Source organism: Hyla sarda, chromosome 1, assembly GCF_029499605.1.
Source record: "Hyla sarda isolate aHylSar1 chromosome 1, aHylSar1.hap1, whole genome shotgun sequence".
Taxonomy (NCBI): Eukaryota; Metazoa; Chordata; class Amphibia; order Anura; family Hylidae; genus Hyla; species Hyla sarda.
Genome location: NC_079189.1, coordinates 595,371,589 through 595,388,104, shown reverse-complemented (window position 1 = coordinate 595,388,104; position 16,516 = coordinate 595,371,589). Strand labels below are relative to the sequence as shown.

The 16,516-nt window shown below is 46.6% G+C and overlaps 1 long non-coding RNA gene across 3 annotated transcripts in view; it reads left to right on the top strand.

The window, feature by feature from the left end:
* The window catches only part of LOC130295704 (uncharacterized), a 28,567-nt gene extending 20,574 nt beyond the window's left edge, over positions 1 to 7,993 (top strand). For all 3 annotated transcript variants that reach the window (XR_008848964.1, XR_008848961.1, XR_008848965.1), the window contains 3 exons: positions 5,662 to 5,941; positions 6,283 to 6,549; positions 6,658 to 7,993. This is a non-coding gene — a long non-coding RNA (uncharacterized LOC130295704). The remainder of the gene's footprint in view (positions 1 to 5,661; positions 5,942 to 6,282; positions 6,550 to 6,657) is intronic.
* The last annotated feature ends 8,523 nt before the right edge of the window (positions 7,994 to 16,516 follow it).

Below are 16,516 nucleotides of genomic sequence, written 5' to 3'. Positions count from 1 at the left end.
AATTATAAACTAGGCAATACGAAGATCACTAACCCCAAAAATGACGGATCAGTTTATATCTTTAACCCCTTAACAACCACGGATGTAAATGTACGTCCTGGTTTGGCAGGACTGCGCGCACCAGGACGTTCATTTATGTCATGTGTATCACCGCGAGCATCGGAATGGTGCTCGCGTCATACACGGCAGGTTCCGGCTGCTAGCAGCAGCCGAGGACCCGCCGGTAATGGCCAACATCTGTGATCGTGCGGATGTCCGCCATTAACCCCTCAGATCCTGTGATCAATACAGATCACGGCATCTGCGGCAGTGTGGTACTTTGAATGTATGATCGCCCACAGCGCTGCCGCGGCGATCCGATCATCCAGCATGGCGGACGGAGGTCCCCTCACCTGGCTCCGGCCATCTCCCGGGGTCTTCTGCTCAGGTCTTAGATCGAGCAGACCAGAGCAGTAGATCACCGATAATACTGATCAGTGCTATGTCCTATGCATAGCACTGAACAGTATTAGCAAGCAAATGATTGCTATAGATAGTCCCCTATGGGGACGTAAAAAGTGTAAAAAAAAAAAGTAGAAAAATGTAAAAATAAAAAGTTAAAAAAAAAACTCAAAAAGCGTAATTTTTTTTTGTTATATAAACATATTTGGTATTGCCGCGTGCGTAAATGTCCGAACTATCCAAATATAATGTTAATGAACCCGTACGGTGAAAAATAAAATGTAAAAAAAAAAAAAAAAAAGTCCACAAATGCAGCTTTTTGTCACATTTTATTTTAAAAAAATTTCATAAATGTAGTATCGATAAAAAGTACAGATGATGGCGCAAAAAATGAGCCCTCATACCGCCCTATACATGGAAAAATGAAAAAGTTATAGGTGTTCAAAATAGGGCGATCTTAGCTTACTGATTTTGTACAAAAAGTTTTAGATGTTTTTTTAAGCGGTACAAAAATATAAAAGTATCTAGCCATGGGTATCATTTTAATCGTATTGACCCACAGAATAAAGAACACACGTCATTTTTACTGTAAAGTGTACAGTGTGAAAACAAAACCCTCCAAAATGTGCAAAATTGTTGTTTTTATTTAAATTTCCTCCCTAAAAAAATATTTTTTTGTAGTTTGCCATATATTTTATGGTAAAATGAGAGGTTTCATTACAAAGTGCAATTGGTCACGCAAAAAACAAGCCCTTATATGGGTCTGTAGATGGAAATATAAAAGAGTTATGGATTTTTGAAGGCGAGGAGGAAAAAACGAAAACGCAAAAATAAAATTGGCCTGGTCCTTAAGGTTAAAATGGGCTTGGTCATTAAGGGGTTAATATTAGTATAAACTCAGCATTTAAAACCTTTTAACTCCTTAACAACGATGGACATATGTTTACATCCTTGGCCAGCTCCCGTTATGTGAAGCACGCTCAGGAGCTGAGCGTGCTTCATACCCGGCAGGTCCTGGTTGCTATCAGCAATACCGCGGCTAATGCCGGACATATACCGGACAAATAAAAAAAACAACATGTTTAAAAAACTTTTATTCCAAAAAACACTCCCTCACAAGCCCTCGTTAACCATTTTATTAACATTAAACAAAAAACACTGGTCATAGTCCACAGGATACATGGATCTGAAATGAGAAGGGAAAAAAAACAAGGAAAATAGGTTTGTACATTTATTGTAACCCACCCGCATATTTCCCACCCTTACCGCATGACTACAACTCCCAGCATGCCCTTACACTAAGGGCATAATGGGAGTTGTAGTCATGCAGCAGGGCTGGGGGAGATGTGCGGGCGGGTGACAAGCTTGTCACCCTCCTGTACCTCTCCTACCCGCTCATCCCACCTAGCCTGGGAAAATGAAAGTAAAAAAAAGTCGCACAAAAAAGTCTCACGTGCGACTTTTTGAAAATGCTGTCATGGTCAAGTTTGTAAGCCAGGTCTTATGCTGAAGGGGGTTTGTGACTTTTATTTGCTTACGTGAGACTTTCGCAATGGTAAATCCTGGACGACTGCAAAGTAAAAACTGAAAATTGCTTAGGTAGGGCAGATTGGTATTTTTTGCTTACCCACAAAAGTCGCACAAAAAATTCCTTAGGCACACGCGCAACTTTTTGTGCGACTTTTGTAAGCAAAAAAAGCTGCTTAAATCCCTTGATAAATCTCCCTCCTTATCTTTTTTTTACTACTGCAGCAGCAGCAGCAGATAAGGGTTTACTTACTAAAGACAAATTGAAATACATCAACTCCACTCCTGGCAATAAACCCTACTTTTCTTTTCTCTCCAAAATTCCCAAATCTGTTCAGAACCTGCCTGGCTGTCCCATCATTTCCTGCACTAATTTGACCCTCAGCAATTAGGCACATTACCTAGATATTTATCTAATATGCTACTCAACTGCCCAGTTTTTGATGTGATTCATCCTAACTAATTGAGCTTTTGAAATTGCTCCTTTGGCAACCGGGAAATAGCCTCATTACGTGCGATGTCTCTGCCTTATACTCAAATATTGATCATACACTGGGACTTCAGTGAGTCCATGATTGTCTGTCCAAAGACCCTTTAATTAATGACCATCATAAGGACTTCCTTATCAAGAGTTTGGAATTATGATAGGATGATATGCCATAAAAAGTTAGGCACTGCCATGGGTGGGAAATTTGCACCGTCTTACGCTAATATTTTTATGGGGGTTTTTCAAGCATCAATACATCTGGTCCAACACCAAACTGATGCCCCATATTATCACTTATGGAAGATACATTGATGATTTGTTCTTTATATGGGACGGCCCTATTGATACCATCTACCACCTTCTACAACACCTTAATACTATTACCTAAGGTTCGACCTTCACACTAAAAGTAAACTATTTGGACATTACCATTACCCATGATGACAGCATGTTTATAACTTTAACATTCTTCAAAATGGTCAATGCAAATAGTATTTAGATTTTCACAGCGCCTATTACAAAAAATGGCTCCAAAATATACCGTATTTTTCGTCATATAAGACGCTCCGGCATATAAGACGCACCCAATTTTAAAGGGTGAAAATCTAGAAAAAAAAGATTCTGAACCTTAAACCTGCGGACCTCCAGATGTTGCAAAACTACAACTCCCAGCAAGCCCGGACAGCTGTTGGCTGTCCGGGCATGCCAGGAGTTGTAGTTTTGCAACATCTGGAGGTCCGCAGGTTGAAGACCACTGGTATAGGAGGTAATATTCACGTGTCCCCGTCGCTCCGGACCCGTCACTGCTACCCTGGATGTCACCCTCCATCGCTGTCGCCGCGTCCCCGGGGTGTCCCCGTCACTCCGGAACGTCTCTGCTGCCGGGTATCCTCGCTCTCCGTCGCCGCCATCACGTCGTTACGCACGCCGCTCCTATTGGATCATGTGCCGGCATGCACGACGACGTGATGATGATGAAGGAGAGCGCCGGCCATGCAGGGGATTCTGGCACGGAGCAGACACCGAGGAGGCAGGTAAGGTCCCTCCCGGTGTCCTGTAAGCTGTTCGGGAGCCGCGATATCACCGAGGCGGTCCCGAACAGCCCGACTGAGCAGCCGGGTTAGTGTCACTTTCACCGCAATAGGACAGGTTTTAATGTGTATTTGTCGTATAAGACGCACCAACTTTTCCCTTCCAGTTTTGGGGAAGAAAAAGTGCGTCTTATATGGCGAAAAATACGGTACCTTACAGCCAGTACAAATGGATACACCGTAATTGTACTGATTCAGCAGCCTTCAAAGAACAATCTTAAATATTACTGGAATGTTTTAAACAGAAACAATATCCTCAGCAGTTACTCAGTAATACATATAACAAAGTCAAATCACTTAGCCAATCGGAACGTCTTTGCGGTAGTGCTGCTGTAACAACTCTAACCACTACCGCAAACTCAGAATTTTATTACCACTTTCAGTAATCATTCCCAAAAAATTTGACAAATTATCTCTAATCATTGATAATATTACAGGGAAAGGAATCTGGAAACTGAATGTGAGCATTTTATGTGAAGAAAGAGTTAAAATTTCCTTTAGAATAAGCTTACTCCTCCTAGTGCCTGAAAAAGTTTCAGAGATATCGGCACCTGGTAGATCTGGGTTAAAATGAAATGTTCTTATTTCTTGTGACAATGGAGTCACAAATTAGCTTTCCTAGACATTTGGGGTACCTATATTAAATGGGAGAATTGGGTCCCAATGGTAAGTCTGATATTGAAGAAGTGCATAAGGAACTGAACAAATGTATGAATGAGAAAGGAAAAGAGATCATCTAAAGAGTAAAAGTGAAACATATGAAAAGGAATGAAAACTGTAATAGATTTTTCTTTAGAAAGGTGTGTACAGGTATGGAAGACTTTAAAGGAGATGTCCGGTGCTCACTTTTCTTATTTTATCCTTTCCGGGCTGAGAAATAAAAGAAAACAAATTTTCTCTTACCTGCCTAGGCTCCCCCGGTGCTCCGGTACAGGTGTTTGGTCCTCGGACTGTATTCTTCTTACTTCCTGTTAGCCCGGCACGTCACACGGAGCTTTAACCTATCACCGGCCGCAGCGATGTCCCGCCTCGGCCAGTGATAGGCTGAAGCTCCGTGTGACGTGCCGGGCTAACAGGAAGTATGAAGAATACAGCCCGGGGACCGAACGTCTGTACCGGAGCACCGGGGGAGCGTAGGCAGGCAAGAGAAAGCTTATTTTCTTTCTTTTTGCAGCCCGGAACGGATACAATAAGAAAAGTGAACACCGGACATGTCCTTTAATTAAGTTTTAGATGTAAATGGCTTGGAAACTAAGGAGGAGAGAATGATGGGTGTCATTGCTGACTTTCTGGAGAGCTTGTATGATGAGAAGATCTGTGATAGTAGTATGCAAGAATATGTGCTGGATGCAATTGACAATAAGGTCAGGGAGGAAGTTAAAGCGCTCTTGGCTCAGGATGTGTGTGATGAGGAGATACATAGAGAGATGAAACCTGCAGCCAAAAAAACTCCTGGCACAGGTGATCTACCTGCAGAATTTTATGGTGTGCGGTCATCAAGGGGTGTTTTCAAAAATGTCTCCTTGTGCAACTCTGTGAAACATAGACAGTGGTTCCACAATGACGTCACACAGACCTCGGTCAATCTGGTTTGCGTCATTGATAGTTGTAACGGGAGTTTTAGGTGTGGTTTCCACCCACTCCCGATATTCCTTTATAAAGCACACATGATGTGAAGTGTTGGAATTGTGTCTCCTGTTTACCAGCGAAAAGCAATAAAATGGTAATACACTTACGAGTTGCCATGGATCAAATTTCTACTTGAAAGATATATGTAATGGGGATTTACATATTTTTCCCCTTTTCTTTCCCCTTCCTTGGTATTAGGTTTGTGTATAGAATTTAGTGATGCATGCTTCATGGATTTTGGATGTTATTAGTATAACTAATACTATGCTGAGGAAAGGTATAAATACTTCCTTCATTGATTCCTCCTAGGACCACACACCTAGAAAAATACTTGAACATAGTTAGCCAATACGATACAAACTCGACCTCTAAGTACCAGCCAATCATGCATACAATCATGTTTTTCTCTGTCCTCTTTTCGTCCTTATTTGTTGTTTCACACCAAGTGCCCACCATTAAAAATGTTTTTCTTTTTATTATTTTTAGGAATTCAAAATTAAAGATATTACTACCAGTGCCTCCAGCTGTTGCTGGGAGTTAATTCTAATGTACTTGCCTAGTTCCTGCTGTCCTGAGGATCCATGTGGGTTACCTGGGTCTATTCAGGATGCCCTAATTGGCTTCAGCAGTGTCCCTTATTAGCCAATATAAGTGACCTTGGTATTGCAGGAGGAGGTGTTTGCCCGAGGTGATGGTTCCTCCAGTGGGCAAGCTACAGCATACAGAGGGTTTCTATGGCAGAGAATCCTTACAGAGATACGCATTGGTAAGTAAAGATCTTCTTACTGAATGTATTTACTGTACTTTCTTGGTGTCCAACATTGTTTAGTGTACTTTTAGTTGGGGGGCCATCTTGGTTGTAGTGGAAGTTGTGCTCCAGTCTGGCAGGGCCATTCGCACGCGGGAGGATGACGTTCAGCGTCTCTGCTGTGCGGGCATCTGGACTCCTTTGCCATTAAGGTATTTAACTGTTATGCTGTCTCTAGTTTGGGCTGTAGATCCTCCATTTCCCTTGATGCTTACATATATGGGGCAGCATGTTACTTATTGTTTGAATTGTGTTGTGATATATCAGTACCCTTCTACTTTTTTCTTTGTTGCTTTAAGATGGAGCCATTCCACATCTCGGAAAAGGAAATCTAAATCCAAACACAGACAATGTATATCTTGTGATCAACTTCTTCCTGATGACCAGAAGGGTGACCAGTGTGATGTCTGTACTTTCCATCTGAAGGGTTGTTTAAGTCGACGCAAAGTCAGTTTGTGTGTCAGCTGTCTGTAGTAGTTATGCCATTTAAAAAAAAGTATCATAGAGAAAGTATCAAGAAGGCAACAAAAGAAAGCCTAGTGACAAAAACAGAGTTCTGACCATAGGTGCGTAGAGTCTGTAGGCGCAAGACTGCTAAACTTCTTTCCAGTCCTCAGACAGATGGGCCCTAGGCATTTTAGAGGGTTACAAACAAAATTTTATTTCTGTTGCAGCCAAGAAGTTTTTACTAAACAAAGCGAGTTCAGTGGTGCATTCTCTTCTAGATGAATTTCTGAAGAACGCCTTAGAAACAGTTTCAGCTCATCAGTGGGGCCAAGGACTCTATTCTCAAATTTTCCCAGTACCAAAGCCCAGGGAAAGATGGAGGGTCATTATAAACTTGAGGTACCTATATCTGTTTAAAGAAAGAAAAGTTTTGCATGGGGAACATGAAGTCAGTCACAAGGATTGTTCAAAAGGATGATTGGATGGTTTCCATCAATCTCATGGACACTTATTTGCATGTTCTCATTCATCATCTCAAAAAGCGTTTTGAGAATTGCTGTAGTCTGTCAAAGAGAAGTACAACATTTTCAGTTCAGGGCAGTGCCCTTTGGTTTTTCCACAGCACCCAGAATCTTCACCAGGGTAGCAATTACCTTGGTGGCGTCTCTAAGACTGCAAGGGATACAAGTAGTCCTGTACTTGGACGATTGGTTACTATTGTCTTCTTCCACAACAGATTCAGACTACTTTACAGCTCTGTTCAGTGGGGTTCATTGTGAATCACTCAAAGTCAGATCTTACCCTAACAAGAAAGAAGCTGTTTCTGGTATTCATAATAGACTTTGTCATACAAAGAGTTTTTCTTCCTCTAGAGAAACAGATGAAGTTAAGGATGGAAGAAAAACGAGTTCTGGGCCTCTTAACCCCGGGCAAAAGCCCATATAAAAATAACTTCAGTTAGAAATTCTCTCTAGATGGGATCGAAGGGTGGGTTCCATATCAGCTCTGCTACACTTAACAAGCAAAACTCGTCTTGCGCTTTACTAATGGCTGAACGAGGTCAATCTATCAAGGGGGAACAGTTTCAAGACAGAGACTATCACTAATAACTACAGATGCCACCAAGCAAGGTTGGGGGCCCATTTAAATACCCAGTGGGTTGAGAAGCTGTGGTCACAGAGAGAGCGTCAATTATCTTCAAACCTCAGGGAATTGAGGGCCATCAGACTTGCACTAATTCATTTTACGCCTCTTCTCAACAACAGGTCACTGTTGATTCGTTCAGACAACTCCGTGTCCATTTACTATCTCCAAAAACAGAAAGGAACAAGATCACCATCCTTACAGAAAGAATGCAAAATGCTAATGTCCTTTGCAGACATCATCTAACCTCCCTGTCAGCTGTACATTTAAAAGGCAGCTTGAACCTACAAGCGACAGCCCCAAATCCCCAACAAGTGGGAGTTGAATCCTAAGGTTTTTACCCAGATAATCAGCAGATGGGGATGTTCAGAATGGGACATGATGCCCATGGCAGACAACAGAAAGTTGCAGAAATTCTGCTCGCTGTACCGCAACAATTATCCGAATCACATTGATGCCCTTAACCTCATCTGGAAAGGTATTTTCATATATCCGTGCCCTCCAATTCCATTGACAAGTCCCATTCTGAAGAAGATTGTTCAAGAGATGCCGTCAGTCATACTAAGAGCCCCTGTTACGCCGAGCGCTCCGGGTCCCTGCTCCTCCCCGGAGCGCTCACAGCGTTCTCCTATTCGCAGCGCCCCGGTCAGACCTGCCGACCGGGTGCGCTGCGATAATGTTCCCAGCCGGGATGCGATTCGCGATGCGGGACGCGCCCGCTCGCGATGCGCATCCCGACTCGCTTACCAGACCCGTTCCCCGTCTGTGCTGTCCCGGCGCGCGCGGCCCCGCTCCTTAGGGCGCGCGCGCGCCGGGTCTTTGCGATTTAAAGGCCCAGTGCGCCACTGATTGGCGCATGAGGTTTTAATCAGTACCTTCACCTGTGCACTTCCCTACTTATACCTCACTTCCCCTGCACTCCCTCGCCGGATCTTGTTGCCATTGTGCCAGTGAAAGCGTTCCCTTGTGTGTTCCTAGCCTGTGTTCCAGACCTCCTGCCTTTGCCCCTGACTACGATCCTTGCTGCCTGCCTCTCGCATCTCGGAAAAGGAAATCTAAATCCAAACACAGACAATGTATATCTTGTGATCAACTTCTTCCTGATGACCAGAAGGGTGACCAGTGTGATGTCTGTACTTTCCATCTGAAGGGTTGTTTAAGTCGACGCAAAGTCAGTTTGTGTGTCAGCTGTCTGCAGCAGTTATGCCATTTAAAAAAAAGTATCATAGAGAAAGTATCAAGAAGGCAACAAAAGAAAGCCTAGTGACAAAAACAGAGTTCTGACCATAGGTGCGTAGAGTCTGTAGGCGCAAGACTGCTAAACTTCTTTCCAGTCCTCAGACAGATGGGCCCTAGGCATTTTAGAGGGTTACAAACAAAATTTTATTTCTGTTGCAGCCAAGAAGTTTTTACTAAACAAAGCGAGTTCAGTGGTGCATTCTCTTCTAGATGAATTTCTGAAGAACGCCTTAGAAACAGTTTCAGCTCATCAGTGGGGCCAAGGACTCTATTCTCAAATTTTCCCAGTACCAAAGCCCAGGGAAAGATGGAGGGTCATTATAAACTTGAGGTACCTATATCTGTTTAAAGAAAGAAAAGTTTTGCATGGGGAACATGAAGTCAGTCACAAGGATCGTTCAAAAGGATGATTGGATGGTTTCCATCAATCTCATGGACACTTATTTGCATGTTCTCATTCATCATCTCAAAAAGCGTTTTGAGAATTGCTATAGTCTGTCAAAGAGAAGTACAACATTTTCAGTTCAGGGCAGTGCCCTTTGGTTTTTCCACAGCACCCAGAATCTTCACCAGGGTAGCAATTACCTTGGTGGTGTCTCTAAGACTGCAAGGGATACAAGTTGTCCTGTACTTGGACGATTGGTTACTATTGTCTTCTTCCACAACAGATTCAGACTACTTTACAGCTCTGTTCAGTGGGGTTCATTGTGAATCACTCAAAGTCAGATCTTACCCTAACAAGAAAGAAGCTGTTTCTGGTATTCATAATAGACTTTGTCATACAAAGAGTTTTTCTTCCTCTAGAGAAACAGATGAAGTTAAGGATGGAAGAAAAACGAGTTCTGGGCCTCTTAACCCCGGGCAAAAGCCCATATAAAAATAACTTCAGTTAGAAATTCTCTCTAGATGGGATCGAAGGGTGGGTTCCATATCAGCTCTGCTACACTTAACAAGCAAAACTCGTCTTGCGCTTTACTAATGGCTGAACGAGGTCAATCTATCAAGGGGGAACAGTTTCAAGACAGAGACTATCACTAATAACTACAGATGCCACCAAGCAAGGTTGGGGGCCCATTTAAATACCCAGTGGGTTGAGAAGCTGTGGTCACAGAGAGAGCGTCAATTATCTTCAAACCTCAGGGAATTGAGGGCCATCAGACTTGCACTAATTCATTTTACGCCTCTTCTCAACAACAGGTCACTGTTGATTCGTTCAGACAACTCCGTGTCCATTTACTATCTCCAAAAACAGAAAGGAACAAGATCACCATCCTTACAGAAAGAATGCAAAATGCTAATGTCCTTTGCAGACATCATCTAACCTCCCTGTCAGCTGTACATTTAAAAGGCAGCTTGAACCTACAAGCGACAGCCCCAAATCCCCAACAAGTGGGAGTTGAATCCTAAGGTTTTTACCCAGATAATCAGCAGATGGGGATGTTCAGAATGGGACATGATGCCCATGGCAGACAACAGAAAGTTGCAGAAATTCTGCTCGCTGTACCGCAACAATTATCCGAATCACATTGATGCCCTTACCCTCATCTGGAAAGGTATTTTCATATATCCGTGCCCTCCAATTCCATTGACAAGTCCCATTCTGAAGAAGATTGTTCAAGAGATGCCGTCAGTCATACTAAGAGCCCCTGTTACGCCGAGCGCTCCGGGTCCCTGCTCCTCCCCGGAGCGCTCACAGCGTTCTCCTATTCGCAGCGCCCCAGTCAGACCTGCCGACCGGGTGCGCTGCGATAATGTTCCCAGCCGGGATGCGATTCACGATGCGGGACGCGCCCGCTCGCGATGCGCATCCCGACTCGCTTACCAGACCCGTTCCCCGTCTGTGCTGTCCCGGCGCGCGCGGCCCCGCTCCTTAGGGCGCGCGCGCGCCGGGTCTTTGCGATTTAAAGGCCCAGTGCGCCACTGATTGGCGCATGAGGTTTTAATCAGTACCTTCACCTGTGCACTTCCCTACTTATACCTCACTTCCCCTGCACTCCCTCACCGGATCTTGTTGCCATTGTGCCAGTGAAAGCGTTCCCTTGTGTGTTCCTAGCCTGTGTTCCAGACCTCCTGCCTTTGCCCCTGACTACGATCCTTGCTGCCTGCCCTGACCTTCTGCTACGTCCGACCTTGCTTCTGTCTACTCCCTTGTACCGCGCCTATCTTCAGCAGTCAGAGAGGTTGAGCCATTGCCGGTGGATACCACCTGGTTGCTACCGCCGCTGCAAGACCATCCCGCTTTGCGGCGGGCTCTGGTGAATACCAGTAGCAACTTAGAACCGGTCCACCGACACGGTCCACTCCAATCCCTCTCTGGCACAGAGGATCCACCTCCAGCCAGCCGAATCGTGACAGCCCCCTTCTAGCCCCACAGGGTTTGTTTTCTGCTTGTATATCATCTATCAAGGGGAAACTATTGGAAACTTCCTCTTCAGGAAAATCTCCTGCTCCCAAAGGGATTTTTCCACCAACATCTGGACAGACTGCATCAAACAGCATGGGATTTAAAAGGGCAACATTTTGAGCTAAATGACTCTCTAATGAGATCTAGTGTTGCTCGGGAATATTCGCAATTCGAATTTTATTTGCGAATATCGCATATTCGCGAATATTCGCGAATATAGCGCTATATATTCGTAATTACGAATATTATTATTATTTTTTTTTTTTTCACAGTACACATCTGTCACGATGCCGGCTGGCAGGTAGTGGATCCTCTGTGCCAGAGAGGGATTGGCGTGGACCGTGCTAGTGGACCGGTTCTAAGCCACTACTGGTTTTCACCAGAGCCCGCCGCAAAGCGGGATGGTCTTGCTGCGGCGGTAGTGACCAGGTCGTATCCACTAGCAACGGCTCACCTCTCTGGCTGCTGAAGATAGGCGCGGTACAAGGGAGTAGGCAGAAGCAAGGTCGGACGTAGCAGAAGGTCGGGGCAGGCAGCAAGGATCGTAGTCAGGGGCAACGGCAGAAGGTCTGGAACACAGGCTAGGAACACACAAGGAACGCTTTCACTGGCACAATGGCAACAAGATCCGGCAAGGGAGTGCAGGGGAAGTGAGGTGATATAGGGAAGTGCACAGGTGAACACACTAATTGGAACCACTGCGCCAATCAGCGGCGCAGTGGCCCTTTAAATCGCAGAGACCCGGCGCGCGTGCCCTAGGGAGCGGGGCCGCGCGCGCCGGGACAGGACAGACGGAGAGCGAGTCAGGTACGGGAGCCGGGGTGCGCATCGCGAGCGGGCGCTACCCGCATCGCGAATCGCATCCCGGCTGGCAGCGGAATCGCAGCGCCCCGGGTCAGAGGATGTGACCGGAGCGCTGCAGCGGGGAGAGTGAAGCGAGCGCTCCGGGGAGGAGCGGGGACCCGGAGCGCTCGGCGTAACAGTACCCCCCCCCTTGGGTCTCCCCCTCTTCTTAGAGCCTGAGAACCTGAGGAGCAGACTTTTGTCTAGGATGTTGTCCTCAGGTTCCCAGGATCTCTCTTCAGGACCACAACCCTCCCAGTCCACTAAAAAAAAAGTTTTCCCTCTGACCTTTTTGGAAGCTAAGATTTCTTTGACAGAGAAGATGTCCGAGGAGCCGGAAACAGGAGTGGGAGGAACAGATTTGGGAGAAAAACGGTTGAGGATGAGTGGTTTGAGAAGAGAGACGTGAAAGGCATTAGGGATACGAAGAGAAGGAGGAAGAAGAAGTTTATAAGAGACAGGATTAATTTGACACAAAATTTTGAAAGGACCAAGATAGCGTGGTCCCAACTTGTAGCTAGGGACACGGAAGCGGACATATTTAGCGGAGAGCCATACCTTGTCTCCAGGGGAAAAAACGGGAGGAGCTCTTCTTTTCTTATCCGCGAACTTCTTCATGCGTGATGAAGCCTGTAAGAGAGAATTTTGGGTCTCTCTCCATATGATGGAAAGGTCACGAGAAATTTCATCCACAGCGGGCAGACCAGAGGGCAAGGGAGTAGGGAGGAGGGGAAGAGGGTGACGGCCGTACACCACGAAAAATGGGGATTTGGAGGAAGATTCAGAGACCCTGAAGTTATACGAGAATTCGGCCCATGGGAGGAGATCTGCCCAGTCATCCTGGCGGGAGGAAACAAAATGTCGCAAATAATCACCCAAGATCTGGTTAATTCTTTCTACTTGTCCATTGGACTGGGGATGATATGCAGAAGAAAAATTTAATTTAATCTTGAGTTGTTTACAGAGAGCCCTCCAGAATTTAGACACGAATTGGACGCCTCTATCCGAGACAATCTGCGTAGGCAACCCGTGAAGACGAAAAATGTGTACAAAAAATTGTTTAGCCAACTGAGGCGCAGAAGGAAGACCAGGAAGAGGGATGAAATGTGCCATTTTGGAGAATCGATCAACGACCACCCAAATAACAGTGTTGCCACGGGAAGGGGGTAAATCAGTAATAAAATCCATACCAATCAGAGACCAAGGCTGTTCGGGGACAGGCAGAGGATGAAGAAAACCAGCGGGCTTCTGGCGAGGAGTCTTATCCCGGGCACAGATAGTGCAGGCTCGCACAAAGTCCACAACATCCGTCTCCAGAGTCGGCCACCAATAGAAGCGGGAGATGAGTTGCACAGATTTCTTGATGCCCGCATGACCTGCGAGATGAGAGGAGTGACCCCATTTGAGGATTCCGAGGCGTTGGCGTGGAGAAACAAAGGTCTTTCCTGGAGGAGTCTGCCTGATGGAGGCAGGAGAAGTGGAGATCAGGCAGTCAGGTGGAATGATGTGTTGCGGAGAGAGTTCAACTTCTGAGGCATCCGAGGAACGAGAGAGAGCATCGGCCCTAATGTTCTTATCGGCAGGACGAAAGTGAATCTCAAAATTAAATCGGGCAAAGAACAGAGACCACCGGGCCTGGCGAGGATTCAGCCGTTGGGCAGACTGGAGGTAGGAGAGGTTCTTGTGGTCGGTGTAGATAATAACAGGAAAACTTGATCCCTCCAGCAGATGCCTCCATTCCTCAAGTGCTAATTTAATGGCTAGAAGCTCTCGATCCCCGATGGAGTAGTTCCTTTCCGCTGGAGAGAAGGTCCTAGAGAAAAAACCACAAGTGACAGCATGCCCGGAAGAATTTTTTTGTAGAAGAACAGCTCCAGCTCCCACTGAGGAGGCATCAACCTCCAATAGGAAGGGTTTGGAAGGGTCAGGTCTGGAGAGGACGGGAGCCGAAGAAAAGGCAGACTTGAGTCGTTTAAAGGCGTCTTCTGCTTGAGGAGGCCAGGACTTGGGATCAGCATTTTTTTTGGTTAAAGCCACGATAGGAGCCACAATGGTAGAAAAATGTGGAATAAATTGCCTGTAATAATTGACGAACCCCAAAAAGCGTTGGATAGCACGGAGTCCGGAGGGGCGTGGCCAATCTAAGACGGCAGAGAGTTTGTCTGGATCCATCTGTAGTCCCTGGCCAGAGACCAAATATCCAAGAAAAGGAAGAGATTGGCATTCAAACAGACATTTCTCAATTTTGGCATAGAGCTGATTGTCACGAAGTCTCTGAAGAACCATACGGACATGCTGGCGGTGTTCTTCTAGATTGGCAGAAAAAATTAGGATATCGTCCAGATATACAACAACACAGGAGTATAACAGATCACGAAAAATTTCATTGACAAAGTCTTGGAAGACGGCAGGGGCGTTGCACAGGCCAAAGGGCATGACCAGATACTCAAAGTGTCCATCTCTGGTGTTAAATGCCGTTTTCCACTCATCCCCCTCTCTGATGCGGATGAGGTTATAGGCGCCTCTTAAGTCCAATTTAGTAAAGATGTGGGCACCTTGGAGGCGATCAAAGAGTTCAGAGATGAGGGGTAAGGGGTAGCGGTTCTTAACCGTGATTTTATTAAGACCGCGGTAGTCAATGCAAGGACGTAGGGAGCCATCTTTTTTGGACACAAAGAAAAATCCGGCTCCGGCAGGAGAGGAGGATTTACGGATAAAGCCCTTTTTTAGATTCTCCTGGACGTATTCAGACATGGCAAGAGTCTCTGGGGCAGAGAGAGGATAAATTCTGCCCCGGGGTGGAGTAGTGCCCGGGAGGAGGTCGATAGGACAATCACTCAGGAAGTGTTCGGTACTAGCACAGTACAGGCAGAGGTTCTCCATACGGCGTTGTGTCCTCTCTTGAGGTGTCAGGCGAGACCGGTCGACCTGCATAGCCTCCACGGCGGGAGGCACAGGAACAGATTGCAGGGGACCAGAGGAGAGAGGAGCCGAGGAGAAGAAACGCCTCGTGCGAACAGAGTCCATATCTTGGCGGAGTTCCTGACGCCTTTCGGAAAAACGCATGTCAATGCGAGTGGCTAGGTGAATAAGTTCATGTAGATTAGCAGGAATTTCTCGTGCGGCCAGAACATCTTTAATGTTGCTGGATAGGCCTTTTTTGAAGGTCGCGCAGAGGGCCTCATTATTCCAGGACAATTCTGAAGCAAGAGTACGGAATTGTACGGCATACTCGCCAACGGAAGAATTACTGTCACGATGCCGGCTGGCAGGTAGTGGATCCTCTGTGCCAGAGAGGGATTGGCGTGGACCGTGCTAGTGGACCGGTTGTAAGCCACTACTGGTTTTCACCAGAGCCCGCCGCAAAGCGGGATGGTCTTGCTGCGGCGGTAGTGACCAGGTCGTATCCACTAGCAACGGCTCACCTCTCTGGCTGCTGAAGATAGGCGCGGTACAAGGGAGTAGGCAGAAGCAAGGTCGGACGTAGCAGAAGGTCGGGGCAGGCAGCAAGGATCGTAGTCAGGGGCAACGGCAGAAGGTCTGGAACACAGGCTAGGAACACACAAGGAACGCTTTCACTGGCACAATGGCAACAAGATCCGGCAAGGGAGTGCAGGGGAAGTGAGGTGATATAGGGAAGTGCACAGGTGAACACACTAATTGGAACCACTGCGCCAATCAGCGGCGCAGTGGCCCTTTAAATCGCAGAGACCCGGCGCGCGCGCGCCCTAGGGAGCGGGGCCGCGCGCGCCGGGACAGAACAGACGGAGAGCGAGTCAGGTACGGGAGCCGGGGTGCGCATCGCGAGCGGGCGCTACCCGCATCGCGAATCGCATCCCGGCTGGCAGCGGAATCGCAGCGCCCCGGGTCAGAGGATGTGACCGGAGCGCTGCAGCGGGGAGAGTGAAGCGAGCGCTCCGGGGAGGAGCGGGGACCCGGAGCGCTCGGCGTAACAGTACCCCCCCCCTTGGGTCTCCCCCTCTTCTTAGAGCCTGAGAACCTGAGGAGCAGACTTTTGTCTAGGATGTTGTCCTCAGGTTCCCAGGATCTCTCTTCAGGACCACAACCCTCCCAGTCCACTAAAAAAAAAGTTTTCCCTCTGACCTTTTTAGAGGCTAAGATCTCTTTGACAGAGAAGATGTCCGAGGAGCCGGAAACAGGAGTGGGAGGAACAGATTTGGGAGAAAAACGGTTGAGGATGAGTGGTTTAAGAAGAGAGACGTGAAAGGCATTAGGGATACGAAGAGAAGGAGGAAGAAGAAGTTTGTAAGAGACAGGATTAATTTGACACAAAATTTTGAAAGGACCAAGATAGCGTGGTCCCAATTTGTAGCTAGGGACACGGAAGCGGACATATTTAGCGGAGAGCCATACCTTGTCTCCAGGGGAAAAAACGGGAGGAGCTCTTCTTTTCTTATCCGCGAACCTCTTCATGCGTGAAGAAGCCTGTAAGAGAG